The sequence below is a fragment of the Octopus bimaculoides genome, unplaced genomic scaffold, assembly GCF_046866305.1.
Source record: "Octopus bimaculoides isolate indiv1 unplaced genomic scaffold, ASM4686630v1 contig40, whole genome shotgun sequence".
NCBI lineage: Eukaryota > Metazoa > Mollusca > Cephalopoda > Octopoda > Octopodidae > Octopus > Octopus bimaculoides.
Window position 1 is genome coordinate 529,530 of NW_028315290.1, and position 12,971 is coordinate 542,500.

The 12,971-nt window shown below is 61.8% G+C and overlaps 1 non-coding gene and 2 pseudogenes across 1 annotated transcript; all 3 read left to right on the forward strand.

Moving 5' to 3' along the window:
- The first annotated feature begins 423 nt into the window (after nucleotides 1-423).
- On the forward strand, nucleotides 424-3,224 carry LOC149129338 (small subunit ribosomal RNA; annotated as a pseudogene).
- Nucleotides 3,225-6,374: 3,150 nt separating this feature from the next.
- On the forward strand, nucleotides 6,375-6,530 carry LOC149129339 (5.8S ribosomal RNA). Its single transcript, XR_016240023.1, has one exon. It is a non-coding gene; the product is annotated as a 5.8S ribosomal RNA (ribosomal RNA).
- Nucleotides 6,531-7,037: 507 nt separating this feature from the next.
- Nucleotides 7,038-12,971, forward strand: part of LOC149129340 (large subunit ribosomal RNA) — a 10,224-nt pseudogene continuing 4,290 nt past the window's right edge.

The following is a 12,971-nucleotide window of genomic DNA, read 5'->3' on the forward strand; positions in this document are numbered from 1 at the left end:
TCTCGCGTGGCGGCGGCGGCGGCGGCAGCAGCAGCCAGAAACCGCCTCGTTTCTTCAACCCGCACCGGCGCCCGTCCTACCGCAGCGGCCCGGTGTGCGGCAGTCGGATCGCAAACCGTTTCTACTCGGCGAACTCTTTTTCTTCCGTCTGGCGCGCTTTTCCGCTGCTACAGCAGAGCGGCGGATTAGGACGCGTAACGTACGTACGAACGAACGGCTACCGCAGCAGCAGCAGCGGCGGCCGCGATTTTTCAGGCTTCTCCTCCTCCTCCTCCTCCTCTTCGCTTTCGTTTGCTCTCCGCGCGGCGGCGGCGGCGATGGCAGCAGCGGGACTTCCGCCTCGACATCCGCCTCGACTTCCGCTCTCAGCCGACCGACGCGACGGTGACGCTACTACAGCGACGACGACGACGACGACGACGATACCTGGTTGATCCTGCCAGTAGTCATATGCTTGTCTCAAAGCTTAAGCCATGCAAGTGTAAGTTCATGCCGTAAACGAATGGTGAAACCGCGAATGGCTCAGGAACCGGACCTAATCCTCGGGACCGTATTCCTCACCGCGAGGAGAGTGGATAACTGTGGCAATTCTAGAGCTAATACATGCAACCGAAGCCGCGATCGCAGGTCGCACCCGGGCGTCGGGCCGAAAAACGGCTTCCGGCAGCAGCAGCGGTCTTCGTCGCCGCAGCGCCTCCGCGTGCTCGGCGTCGTCCCAGCCGCTGCCGGTCGTCGCCGGCGCCCGCTCGGCCGGGTTGGTTCCGGGACTGCTCGCCAGTTCCCGCCGCCGCCGGTCGCGACGATACGGTCGGCCTTCCGCATTGGTCGCGGCGCAAATATTAGACTGAGACCGACGCGTACGGGCCGTCGCAGCAGCCGCCGTCGCCGTGCTTCGCACGCGCGCGGGTCTAGGCGTGCGTCGGCTTCACGCCCCTTCGATTTTGGTGACTCTGGATAACTGTCAGTACGATCGCACGGGCTAGTATCGACTAGCCTTCGCGCGACGGGTCCCCCGCGAGTCCGCCCTATCAACTGTCGACGGCCCGGTAAGTGCCGACCGTGGTGGCAACGGGTAACGGGGAATCAGGGTTCGATTCCGGAGAGGGAGCATGCGAAACGGCTACCACATCCAAGGAAGGCAGCAGGCGCGCAAATTACCCACTCCCGGCACGGGGAGGTAGTGACGAAAAATAACGACGCGGGACTCTGTCGAGGCCCCGCGATCGGAATGAGTACACTTCAAATCCGTTAACGAGGATCGACCGGAGGGCAAGTCTGGTGCCAGCAGCCGCGGTAATTCCAGCTCCGGTAGCGTATATTAAAATTGTTGCGTTTGAAAAGCTCGTAGTCGGAATTCGGGTCTCGAAAACGTGCCCCAGCACGTTCGGGGCGACGGCGCCGTCGCGGGCGTGCCTCGCGCGCGTCCGCTTCGGTCGTCCGTTCGCACTCCCGGCCCTATTCGCCGGTGCGTGCGCGGTCGGGCCGCGGAGCTCTGCGCGCATCGTCGCTGCGACGGTCTCTCCGGTAGCCCGTCACCCGCCTCCGTAGCTTCCGCTTCCGTCCTCTCGGTCGGTCGGTCGGTCGGTCGGCATCGGCATCGGCACGCGATCGTTCGGCCTCGCCGCCGTCGTCGCTGCTGCTGCCGCCGCCGCCGTCTCCTCCGTCGCTTGCGGCGGTACGCGGTGTTCGGGGGAAACAAACGGGGGTCGAGCGTCGCCCGGGGCATCGCCGCTCGCACGCGTTTCGGTAGCGCGTCCACCTCCCGGTCGTTTCGGCCCGCACGGTTCCTCCGAGGGTGCTCTTCGCCGAGTGTCCGAGGCGGCCGGTACGTTCACTGTGAAAAAATTAGAGTGCTCAGAGCGAGCCCCGCCGGCTTGCATACGAAAAGCATGGAATGATGGAAAATGGCCTCGTCCGCGCGTCATCCGTCGGTCTCCGTTCACGACGAGGCAATGATCGAAGGGAGCGATCGGGGCCACTCGTATTGCGACGTTAGAGGTGAAATTCTTGGATCGTCGCAAGACGCACTGCAGCGACGGCGTGTGGCAAGCACGTTTTCCTCGATCAAGAGCGAAAGTCGGAGGTTCGAAGACGATCAGATACCGTCGTAGTTCCGACCGTAAACGATGCCGACTGGCGCTCCGCCGGCGTTCGCTTCGATGACCCGGCGGGGAGCCTGCGCGGGAAACCATAGTCGGTTCCGGGGGGAGTATGGTTGCAAAACAGAAACTTAAAGGAATTGACGGAAGGGCACCACCAGGAGTGGAGCCTGCGGCTTAATTTGACTCAACACGGGAAAACTCACCCGGTCCGGACACCGGTAGGATTGACAGATCGATAGCTCTTTCTCGATTCGGTGGGTGGTGGTGCATGGCCGTTCTTAGTTGGTGGAGCGATCCGTCTGGTTGATTCCGATAACGAACGAGACTCCGGCCTGCTAACTAGCGCGTCGATTAGTGCTTTTCCGGTAGCGAGGCGGCGCCGAAGCCATCGTCGGTAGCTCCGCGCGCGGCCCGTGCTTGCCGTTGCCGCCGCTCTCCTTCGCGTCCGGCGCTGCGGCCGCGTCCGGCAACTGCCTTCTTAGCAGCCTTTCGTGCTCCGCTCCTCGCGGGTTGGTGTGCGGGTTGGTCTGGGATGGCGGTTCGCACGCGGCGTGGTTGCGGCGTCGGTTGCGGAGCGGCGGCGGTGACTCGGTCGGCTCGGCCCGCGCGAGCCCGGCGGCGGCACGCCGTCGCGCCCGGGCCAGTCGGTTGGCGAACGCAGCGCTTCTTAGAGGGACGGGCGGCAGAAAGCCGCACGAGGCGGAGCGATAACAGGTCTGTGATGCCCTTAGATGTCCGGGGCCGCACGCGCGCTACACTGGAGGTATCAGCGGGCGCGTCTCCCCCGGCCCGAGAGGGTCGGGAAACCTCTGAACCACCTCCCGTGATAGGGATCGGGGCCTGGAACCAACCCCGTGAACGAGGAATTCCCGGTAGGCGCGGGTCATCAGCCCGCGTCGATCACGTCCCTGCCCTTTGTACACACCGCCCGTCGCTACTACCGATCGAACGGTCCGGTGAGGTCCTCGGATCTGGCCGACGAGTTCGCTTACGCGCGGCGGCGTTCCGCGCCGTCGCCGGCGCGTTCTCTGATGGCCCGGAGAAGACGACCGAACCCGATCGCTTAGAGGAAGTAAAAGTCGTAACAAGGTTTCCGTAGGTGAACCTGCGGAAGGATCATTACCGCAGCAGCAGAAGCAGCCCTGCTCCGCTCCTCCGTCTCCTCCTCCTCCTCGCCTTTCCGGCGCCAGCCAGCCGGTTTCGTAAGTCGCGGCCGGGCCCCCTCGCACTCGTCGGCCCTCTAACAGTGCAGCCTCAGCCTCAGCCGAGCAACGAGCAAGTAGAAGCGGCGTCATCAGCGGTGGACGAAGCCCGCAAATCGTTTCCGCTGTCGTTATGCTTCCTTCTCGTTCTCTCTCTGGCAGCTGCCGACCGCGCAGTTTTCACCCAGCCTGCGTCCGCCCGAATACAGTGCGCTAGGCCGACGGTGCTGCACGCTTTGCGGCTCCACGAACCTCAATATCTCTCTCGCCTCCTCCTCCTCGCCTTTCCGGCGCCATCCAGCCGGTTTCGTAAGCCGCGGCCGGGCCCCCTCGCAATCGTCGGCCCTCTAACAGTGCAGCCTCAGCCTCAGCCGAGCAACGAGCAAGTAGAAGCGGCGGCGTCATCAGCGGTGAACGAAGCCCGCAAGTCGTTATGCTTCCTTCTCGTTCTCTCTCTGGCAGCTGCCGACCGCGCAGTTTTCACCCAGCCTGCGTCCGCCCGAATACAGTGCGCTAGGCCGACGGTGCTGCACGCTTTGCGGCTCCACGAACATCAATATCTCTCTCGTCTTCCTTCCTGGCGTCGGCCGGCCAACATCGCCGTCGTCGTCGTCGTCGCCTCCTCCTCGCCTTTCCGGCGCCATCCAGCCGGTTTCGTAAGCCGCGGCCGGGCCCCCTCGCAATCGTCGGCCCTCTAACAGTGCAGCCTCAGCCTCAGCCGAGCAACGAGCAAGTAGAAGCGGCGGCGTCATCAGCGGTGAACGAAGCCCGCAAGTCGTTATGCTTCCTTCTCGTTCTCTCTCTGGCAGCTGCCGACCGCGCAGTTTTCACCCAGCCTGCGTCCGCCCGAATACAGTGCGCTAGGCCGACGGTGCTGCACGCTTTGCGGCTCCACGAACATCAATATCTCTCTCGTCTTCCTTCCTGGCGTCGGCCGGCCAACATCGCCGTCGTCGTCGCCTCCTCCTCGCCTTTCCGGCGCCATCCAGCCGGTTTCGTAAGCCGCGGCCGGGCCCCCTCGCAATCGTCGGCCCTCTAACAGTGCAGCCTCAGCCTCAGCCGAGCAACGAGCAACAAGCAACGAGCAAGTAGCAGCGGTGAACGAGGACTGCAAATCGTTTCCGCTGTCGTTGTGCTTCCTTCTCGTTCTCTCTCTGGCAGCTGCCGACCGCGCAGTTTTCACCCAGCCTGCGTCCGCCCGAATACAGTGCGCTAGGCCGACGGTGCTGCACGCTTTGCGGCTCCACGAACATCAATATCTCTCTCGTCTTCCTTCCTGGCGTCGGCCGGCCAACATCGCCGTCGTCGTCGCCTCCTCCTCGCCTTTCCGGCGCCATCCAGCCGGTTTCGTAAGCCGCGGCCGGGCCCCCTCGCAATCGTCGGCCCTCTAACAGTGCAGCCTCAGCCTCAGCCGAGCAACGAGCAAGTAGAAGCGGCGGCGTCATCAGCGGTGAACGAAGCCCGCAAGTCGTTATGCTTCCTTCTCGTTCTCTCTCTGGCAGCTGCCGACCGCGCAGTTTTCACCCAGCCTGCGTCCGCCCGAATACAGTGCGCTAGGCCGACGGTGCTGCACGCTTTGCGGCTCCACGAACATCAATATCTCTCTCGTCTTCCTTCCTGGCGTCGGCCGGCCAACATCGCCGTCGTCGTCGCCTCCTCCTCGCCTTTCCGGCGCCATCCAGCCGGTTTCGTAAGCCGCGGCCGGGCCCCCTCGCAATCGTCGGCCCTCTAACAGTGCAGCCTCAGCCTCAGCCGAGCAACGAGCAAGTAGAAGCGGCGGCGTCATCAGCGGTGAACGAAGCCCGCAAGTCGTTATGCTTCCTTCTCGTTCTCTCTCTGGCAGCTGCCGACCGCGCAGTTTTCACCCAGCCTGCGTCCGCCCGAATACAGTGCGCTAGGCCGACGGTGCTGCACGCTTTGCGGCTCCACGAACATCAATATCTCTCTCGTCTTCCTTCCTGGCGTCGGCCGGCCAACATCGCCGTCGTCGCCGTCGCCTCCTCCTCGCCTTTCCGGCGCCATCCAGCCGGTTTCGTAAGCCGCGGCCGGGCCCCCTCGCAATCGTCGGCCCTCTAACAGTGCAGCCTCAGCCTCAGCCGAGCAACGAGCAAGTAGAAGCGGCGGCGTCATCAGCGGTGAACGAAGCCCGCAAGTCGTTATGCTTCCTTCTCGTTCTCTCTCTGGCAGCTGCCGACCGCGCAGTTTTCACCCAGCCTGCGTCCGCCCGAATACAGTGCGCTAGGCCGACGGTGCTGCACGCTTTGCGGCTCCACGAACATCAATATCTCTCTCGTCTTCCTTCCTGGCGTCGGCCGGCCAACATCGCCGTCGTCGTCGTCGTCGTCGCCTCCTCCTCGCCTTTCCGGCGCCATCCAGCCGGTTTCGTAAGCCGCGGCCGGGCCCCCTCGCAATCGTCGGCCCTCTAACAGTGCAGCCTTAGCCTCAGCCGAGCAACGAGCAAGTAGAAGCGGCGGCGTCATCAGCGGTGAACGAAGCCCGCAAGTCGTTATGCTTCCTTCTCGTTCTCTCTCTGGCAGCTGCCGACCGCGCAGTTTTCACCCAGCCTGCGTCCGCCCGAATACAGTGCGCTAGGCCGACGGTGCTGCACGCTTTGCGGCTCCACGAACATCAATATCTCTCTCGTCTTCCTTCCTGGCGTCGGCCGGCCAACATCGCCGTCGTCGCCGTCGCCTCCTCCTCGCCTTTCCGGCGCCATCCAGCCGGTTTCGTAAGCCGCGGCCGGGCCCCCTCGCAATCGTCGGCCCTCTAACAGTGCAGCCTCAGCCTCAGCCGAGCAACGAGCAAGTAGAAGCGGCGGCGTCATCAGCGGTGAACGAAGCCCGCAAGTCGTTATGCTTCCTTCTCGTTCTCTCTCTGGCAGCTGCCGACCGCGCAGTTTTCACCCAGCCTGCGTCCGCCCGAATACAGTGCGCTAGGCCGACGGTGCTGCACGCTTTGCGGCTCCACGAACATCAATATCTCTCTCGTCTTCCTTCCTTTCCTCGCCTCTGCGTCGGCCAGCATCAGCAGTGCTGGTAGGCGTAGTAGTAGTAGTAGTAGCAAATACCGAAACCCTGGACGGGGGATCACTCGGCTCGTCCGTCGATGAAGAGCGCGGCTATCCGCGTGAACTGATGCGAATTGCAGGACTCAGTGAACATCGACACCTCGAACGCACATTGCCCCGGGATCCCATCGTCCCGGGGCCCCGTCCGGTCGAGAGGCGGTCACGACACGAAAAAGCCGTCCGCCGTTGCAGCAGCAGCAGCGGCGGGGAGTCGGGAGTCGCAGGAAAGGGCGCGCGCCGTGGAAGCGGGCGGGCAGCGTGAACAGCTCGCCTTTCGTTCTCGCTACTGCTTCTGCTTCCGGCACGACTAGCGAGCGCGCGCCGCTCGATCCTCCGTCTCCCGCAATGCCAGACCGTCATCGCTGCGACACCTGCCACGGAGCGGCCGACATGTGCAGTAGCAGCAGGGAACGCACCGTCCGCCGTTCGTGCGCACTCTTCTGCCTGCCGCCCTCGCCGTCGTTGCCTCCTCTTATTACTCCGTGGCTGCCGCCGCCGCCGCCGCCGCCGCCGCAGCCGTCTGCATCTTCGGTCGGTGTTCGCTCTGTGGATCTCGTTTGCGAGCGTTCGTGCAGGCCATCGAAGACGACGACGACGACGACGACGACGACGACGACGAATCGAATGCGGTTTGCCGCAGCGACGACTTTTTATTTTTTTCTAAGCTGCCCTCGACTCGGACGAGACTACCCGCCGAACTTAAGCATATCGCTAAGCGGAGGAAAAGAAACCAACCGGGATTCCCTAAGTAACGGCGAGTGAACCGGGAGAAGCCCAACGCCGAATCTCGTCGGCCGCGCCGGTCGTCGAGAGCTGTGGCGCAAGGGTCGTACACGGTCGATCGTTTCGCCCGGCTAGGTTCGGAGTCCCCTCGATCGGGGCTGCCCAGAGCGGGTGCCAGGCCCATTCGGAGCCGGCGGCGATCGGCGGTGTTTCTTTTCGGCCCGAGAGTCGGGTTGCTTGGGAACGCAGCCCAAAGCGGGTGGTAAGCTCCATCCAAGGCTAAATACGGGGACGAGTCCGATAGCCGACAAGTACCGCGAGGGAAAGTTGAAAAGAACTTTGGAGAGAGAGTTCAAGAGACCGTGAAACCGCCCAGGGGTAAACGGGTAGGACCGCTCACCGCGATCGCGAGGGGACTCAGTCCGCTGCCACTTTCACCCCCGCCTCCTAAGGCGCCGTCGTCGCCGACGAACGCGTCGGTGGCGGCCGCTCGTTTCCGCGGGCGGTCGTCTGCCGCCTCGTCGGCGCTCGATTTCCGTGGCGCCGGCATCGGACGCACTTCCCCTCCGATCCGTCGTCGCGACCCGTTCCCGTCGGGCCGGTAGGCGCGCGGCGTCCGCAGGTCGCAGACGAGCGCCTCGGCGTCCGGAACCCGTTCACGCGGGGACCGACCGGCGTCGGGATCCACGCGCTTCTCTCGACCGGGCCCGTCGCTCCACGAAAGCGCTGGCACGGCTAACCGACGGAGACGGGCTAACGCACCTCGCCCTCAGCACTCACGACGCAGCGAGTCGCGAAAGCGACGCGGCCGCCCGCCTGCTCCTTCTTCTTCTACTACTTCTTCTACTTGCTCCTCGTCTTTGCGCGTGGTGCTACAGCAGCAGGAGCGGTGGTTGTTGGAGGAGTCGGCGGGATCGCCCGAAAAGCCGCCCGCTGCTGCCGGTCAGCGACGAGCATCGGCAACCTACCCGACCCGTCTTGAAACACGGACCGAGGAGTCCCAGTCGACTGCGAGTCGTTGGAGCCTTTCACTTTGCGAACTCCGACGGCACAGCGAAAGCGAGAACGTGACACGTCGCCGCTCGGGGGAAGGGAGTTGGGCCGCTGTCGCAGCAGCCGCCGCAGTTGCTGCCGCCGTCGTCTAATCTCGTCGGTTGCTGCAGCATCAGCGGTGGTGGTGGCGGCGGCTCGCTTCTTTTTTTGTAACACGCGGCGTTTCGAAGCATCGTTCCCGGGTCGGGCCCGCGCGTTCGCGCTCGAAAGCGCGCGTTCACGCTCCGACTCAGGTGTAGCAGGCGGCCGGGGACCCGAAAGATGGCGATCCACGCCCGGTCGGGACGAAGCCAGAGGAAACTCTGGTGGAAGTCCGAAGCGCCTCTGACGTGCAAATCGATCGTCGGAACCGGGTGTAGGGGCGAAAGACCAATCGAGCCGTCTAGTAGCTGGTTCCCTCCGAAGTTTCCCTCAGGATAGCTGGCGCCAGCAGGAGAACGACACGCAATTCCGTCCGGTAAAGCGAACGACTGGAGGCCCCGGGGACGTTGACGGCCTCGATCTACTCTCGAACTCGGAACGGGCGAAACGGGCCGCGCTACTCCTCCTCTCCCGAACGGAGGCGGCCGTTTACGAATCGTTGGGAATAATGATAATTATTTTGCGCGTTTCTTGCGACGAATGCACGGTGCCAAGTGGGCCACTTTTGGTAAGCAGAACTGGTGATGTGGGATGAACCGAACGTCCGGCTAAGGTGCCCTACGCTTCGCCCATTAGATCCCCGAAAGGGTGTCGGTCGATATAGACAGCAGGACGGTGGCCACGGAAGTCGGAATCCGCTCAGGAGTGTGTAACAACTTACCTGCCGAATCGACCGGCCCCGAAAATGGATGGCGCTGGAGCGAGCGACCGATGCCGGACCGGCCGGGCGACAGGTTGCGCGATCGCCGGCGAGGCGACTTTCCGATGCCCGGTCGAGTAGGAGGGCGCCGCGGCGTGCATGGAAGCCGCGGGCGCGAGCCCGGGTGAAGCCGACCGCGGGTGCAGATCTCGGTGGTAGTAGCAAATATTCGAACGAGACCTTCGAAGACCGAAGTGGAGAAGGGTTCCGTGCCAACGGCGGTCGAGCACGGGTCAGTCGGTCCTAAGAAGCGGGCGAAAGCTTCCACGAAAGGCGCCGGATCCGTCACGAAAGCGGTTGTAGCAAATATAATAGCAGATGCGGCCGGCCTCGCATCGAAAGGGAATCGGGTTAATATTCCCGAACCCGAACTCGGAGAGTGCTCGTCCGGCGGTGGGAACGCGGCGCGCCGCTCTTAGTAGCGCGTTTGTCGTCGAAGCCGGCGGTCGGGCGAAGCAGCGGCAACGCAAGCGAGCCCGGAGACGTTGCCGGGAGCCCCGGGAAGAGTTCTCTCTTCTTCGTAAAGGACCGCGTCCGTGGAATCGGCTCGTCCGGAGATACGGATATGGTACCTGTAGAGCGCCGCGTCTCGGGCGGCGTCCGGTGCGCTCTCGGCGGCCCTGGAAAATCCGGGTCCGTAACGATTCGCAGCTCTCGAGTCGGTCCGTACCCACCATCCGCAGCAGGTCTCCAAGGTGTACAGCCTCTCGTCGATAGCGCCAATGTAGGTAAGGGAAGTCGGCAAAATGGATCCGTACCTTCGGAAGAAGGATTGGCTCCGAGGACCGGGTCGGTCGGGCCGTGTGTGTCGCTGCGCTCCCGCGCGGCGGTTGCTTCGCCGTTCGCTCGGCGTCGCGCTGCTGCAGCGGGCGCCGGAACACGTCTTCACGCGAAGCGGCGGATCGGTACGGGGCTGTAGCGTTGGCGTCGGACTCGGCATCTCGGGCGCCTTTCCGGCCGTCGTTTGCGCCGCCTTCCGTGGCGGCGGGCAACTCGCTTCGCGTCGGTGTGCGGTCGCGCCTTCGGTCAACGGGAGTTGGCGGCTTCTTCGTCGGGTAGGAAAGTCGGTTGGTCGGTCGGTCGGTCGCGTGCGGCATAGTCGTCAGCACGTCGCGTCCTCGCGGCGGAAAGCGGTGGTTGTCGCCGCGTCGGTCCTCCTCCTCCTCCTCCTCCTCTCGCACGCGCGGCCTTCTCTCGCGTCGGCGTTCCGCACCTCCCGACGCGCGGTCGGGCCGCCGTCGCATGTCGGCGCGCGGCGGTTTCATACGGGGCGCCCGGGGCGTAGTGGGCGCGAACAACACGGCTCCACACCCGAGACGCCGTGGAGCGACACGGCTTTGGGCTCGCCGTCGCGTCGGTGCTCGCGGCCCTCTGTTCCCGCCTTGCGTGGGGTCGTGCGGTCGTTGCACCGCGACGCGCGGCAGGCGTTCGGCCGGCGGCGAACGGTCGACTCGGAACTGGTACGGACCGGGGGAATCCGACTGTCTAATTAAAACAGAGCATCGCGTAGCCGGCCGAGCCGCACAGACGCGATGTGATTTCTGCCCAGTGCTCTGAATGTCAAAGTGAAGAAATTCAACCAAGCGCGGGTAAACGGCGGGAGTAACTATGACTCTCTTCCGTGGGGCCTGTCTCTTTCGTGGGGCCTGTTGGCTGTGATCTGCTGGGACTCAGCGGGCAGACTCACTTACCGTGATACGCTTTAGGGTGAGGTCCGGTTTGTTGGAGCCCGCTGTTTTTTACTCGGTAGATGGATGCACCACCAGGTAGGCCCGGTACGTTATGATCTTCTGGGACTCAGTGGGCAGACTCACTTACTGTGACATACCTTGTGGTTTAGTCCGGTTTGTTGGAGCCCACTGTTTTTTACTCAGTTGATGGATGCACTGCCGGGCTTCACCCTTATGGACACTACCTTGGCGTGGTGAAAGAGCTTACGTCCGTGTGGGGTTGCATGCTGGATAGATCAGGTATCATGCCAGATATATGCCCCCACATTGGACAAACTAAACGTGTCCGTTGTTTCCTCAAAGCGGTGCCATTTTATTGGTGAGGACCATGTAGTGCATGGGTGATCCTGATTAGGGAGGTATAGGCCTCCTTGCTAGGGGTGGTGGACTACCGTTAGTCTGCCGTCTAGTTGTCCCGCGTTATCTATTAATAGATTAACCCGTCTGTGTTGACTGTCGTAGGGTGTAGTGCTATGGAGTTCCCAGCTGGGCGAATAGTCTTTCATTGTCTCGACTTAGATTAGATGGGGGGCCCTCAAATGGGGGGGCCCTTTATGATCTATTGGTGTTTGATTGGTTGGTTCCAAAGTTTGATTGGTCGGGTCCCTCAATAGGGGGGTCCTGTCGCTTAGGATTCGATGATTGTCTTAGCGCCCGGTTGGTAAAGCCTGGCGTGTTGTTGCTCGTGCTGGTATGGATTTAGAAACCTGGTGAAATGTGAAAGCTTGCTACCATGGGGCGGGTAGACAAGCTTGCTACCATGGGGCAAGTGGCCACACCGCCAGGATGTCTGATAAAAAGGACTTGGCTGAAATCTATTGCTAGCATTGGGTGTATGCGTTGCCGGGTTGAACCTTCTGTGGCCTGCATTTCTGTGGCTAGTTGATTAGTCGGAGGGCATTCTGTTCGGCTAGAGTGATGGTGGTCTATCTTCCTGGTAGGGTTTGGCCTTATGCCTCCCGTAAGTATAACTTGATCAGTTTTGCCCGTATACTCATGGTAATTGCCGTACCATAATCATGAATAATAATAATAAGATTGAAAACATACGGCAGCCAGGCGCCGTAAATCTGGTGGCCCGTGGGTCCGGGGCGGGGCCCGCAGGTCAGGCTGAGCATGATAACCAAACAGGCTTGGCCGTACAGCTACCTTCCCCTGTTGTGGATAATGGACCATCTCCGCAGCATGGTATGATTAGTGGTCCTACTGGTAACAACTGGAACGGCGACGGGGGTGTTAATAAGCTCCCGTCGCTGATATATGAAAAAAAAAGAGACGGACTGTTCAGGTTAATTTATCCGACTCATACGCTAGTGGTGAAGGGGACACAGCTTCCTAAAGAACTTGCTCAGGATTCCCTCCATGACATCCACTCTCTTATTTTAGAAGTGGATCGAGAGGTTGAGAATGGGATATTATATCCCACTCCTGCAGGAAGCGAATTTTCGCTCCCTATCCCATGCGGATCATGCTCTATGGCCTGTCCGCTATGTCCTCAGCGTTTTTCTTCTCCCCGTCGCTGGGGAGAACATTTAGAAGGTAGACATGGTATAAAGCCTGTCTACAAATGCAGTAAGTGTGACAGGGAAAGCGGACACCTACATTCGATGAGGTGTCACGCTGGCAAATGTAATGCCCTATCTCGAGCCTCAAGTCCCGTCAGACTCCCGTTTAAGTGTGACCACTGCAGCCGTTCTTTTTTGACGGCTGTAGGCCGATCCCAGCACGAACGTCACAAGCATCCTGTGGCTGCTAATCAGCGCAGGATAGCTGCTCACAAAGCTGAGCTAGCGAAAAAGCGTGCGGATCGGGCAGCCGCTGCCGAGGCAACAGGCCGAAGACGCAGAGGCTGTTGGTCAGATGAGGAAATAGCGGTCCTCGTCAAGAAGGAGGCCGAACTTGTAGAGGCAGGTGTAAGATACATAAACGTAGAGATAGCACGATTCTTGCCGAATAAAACATGTAAACAAGTAGGGTCAAAAAGAGCAGACCTGGCCAAAAGGGCCCGTAAGGGTCATCAAGGGTCGGGTCTGCATGATAACAGTTCCCTGTCGCAAAGAGAGGTGCAATCCTCCCCCCAAGTGGAGTGGAGAGATCGATTCCTTGATGCGGCCAGTCCTGGGCATACCCGCTGGTCAGCAGTTTTCTGCGAGGCCCAATTGGAACTCGTGGAGGACGGGTCAGCGACTGCCTGGGACAATTTTGTTCGAAAAGTTGAGGACTGGCTAGAGCATAATAAATCACGCAGGGAGA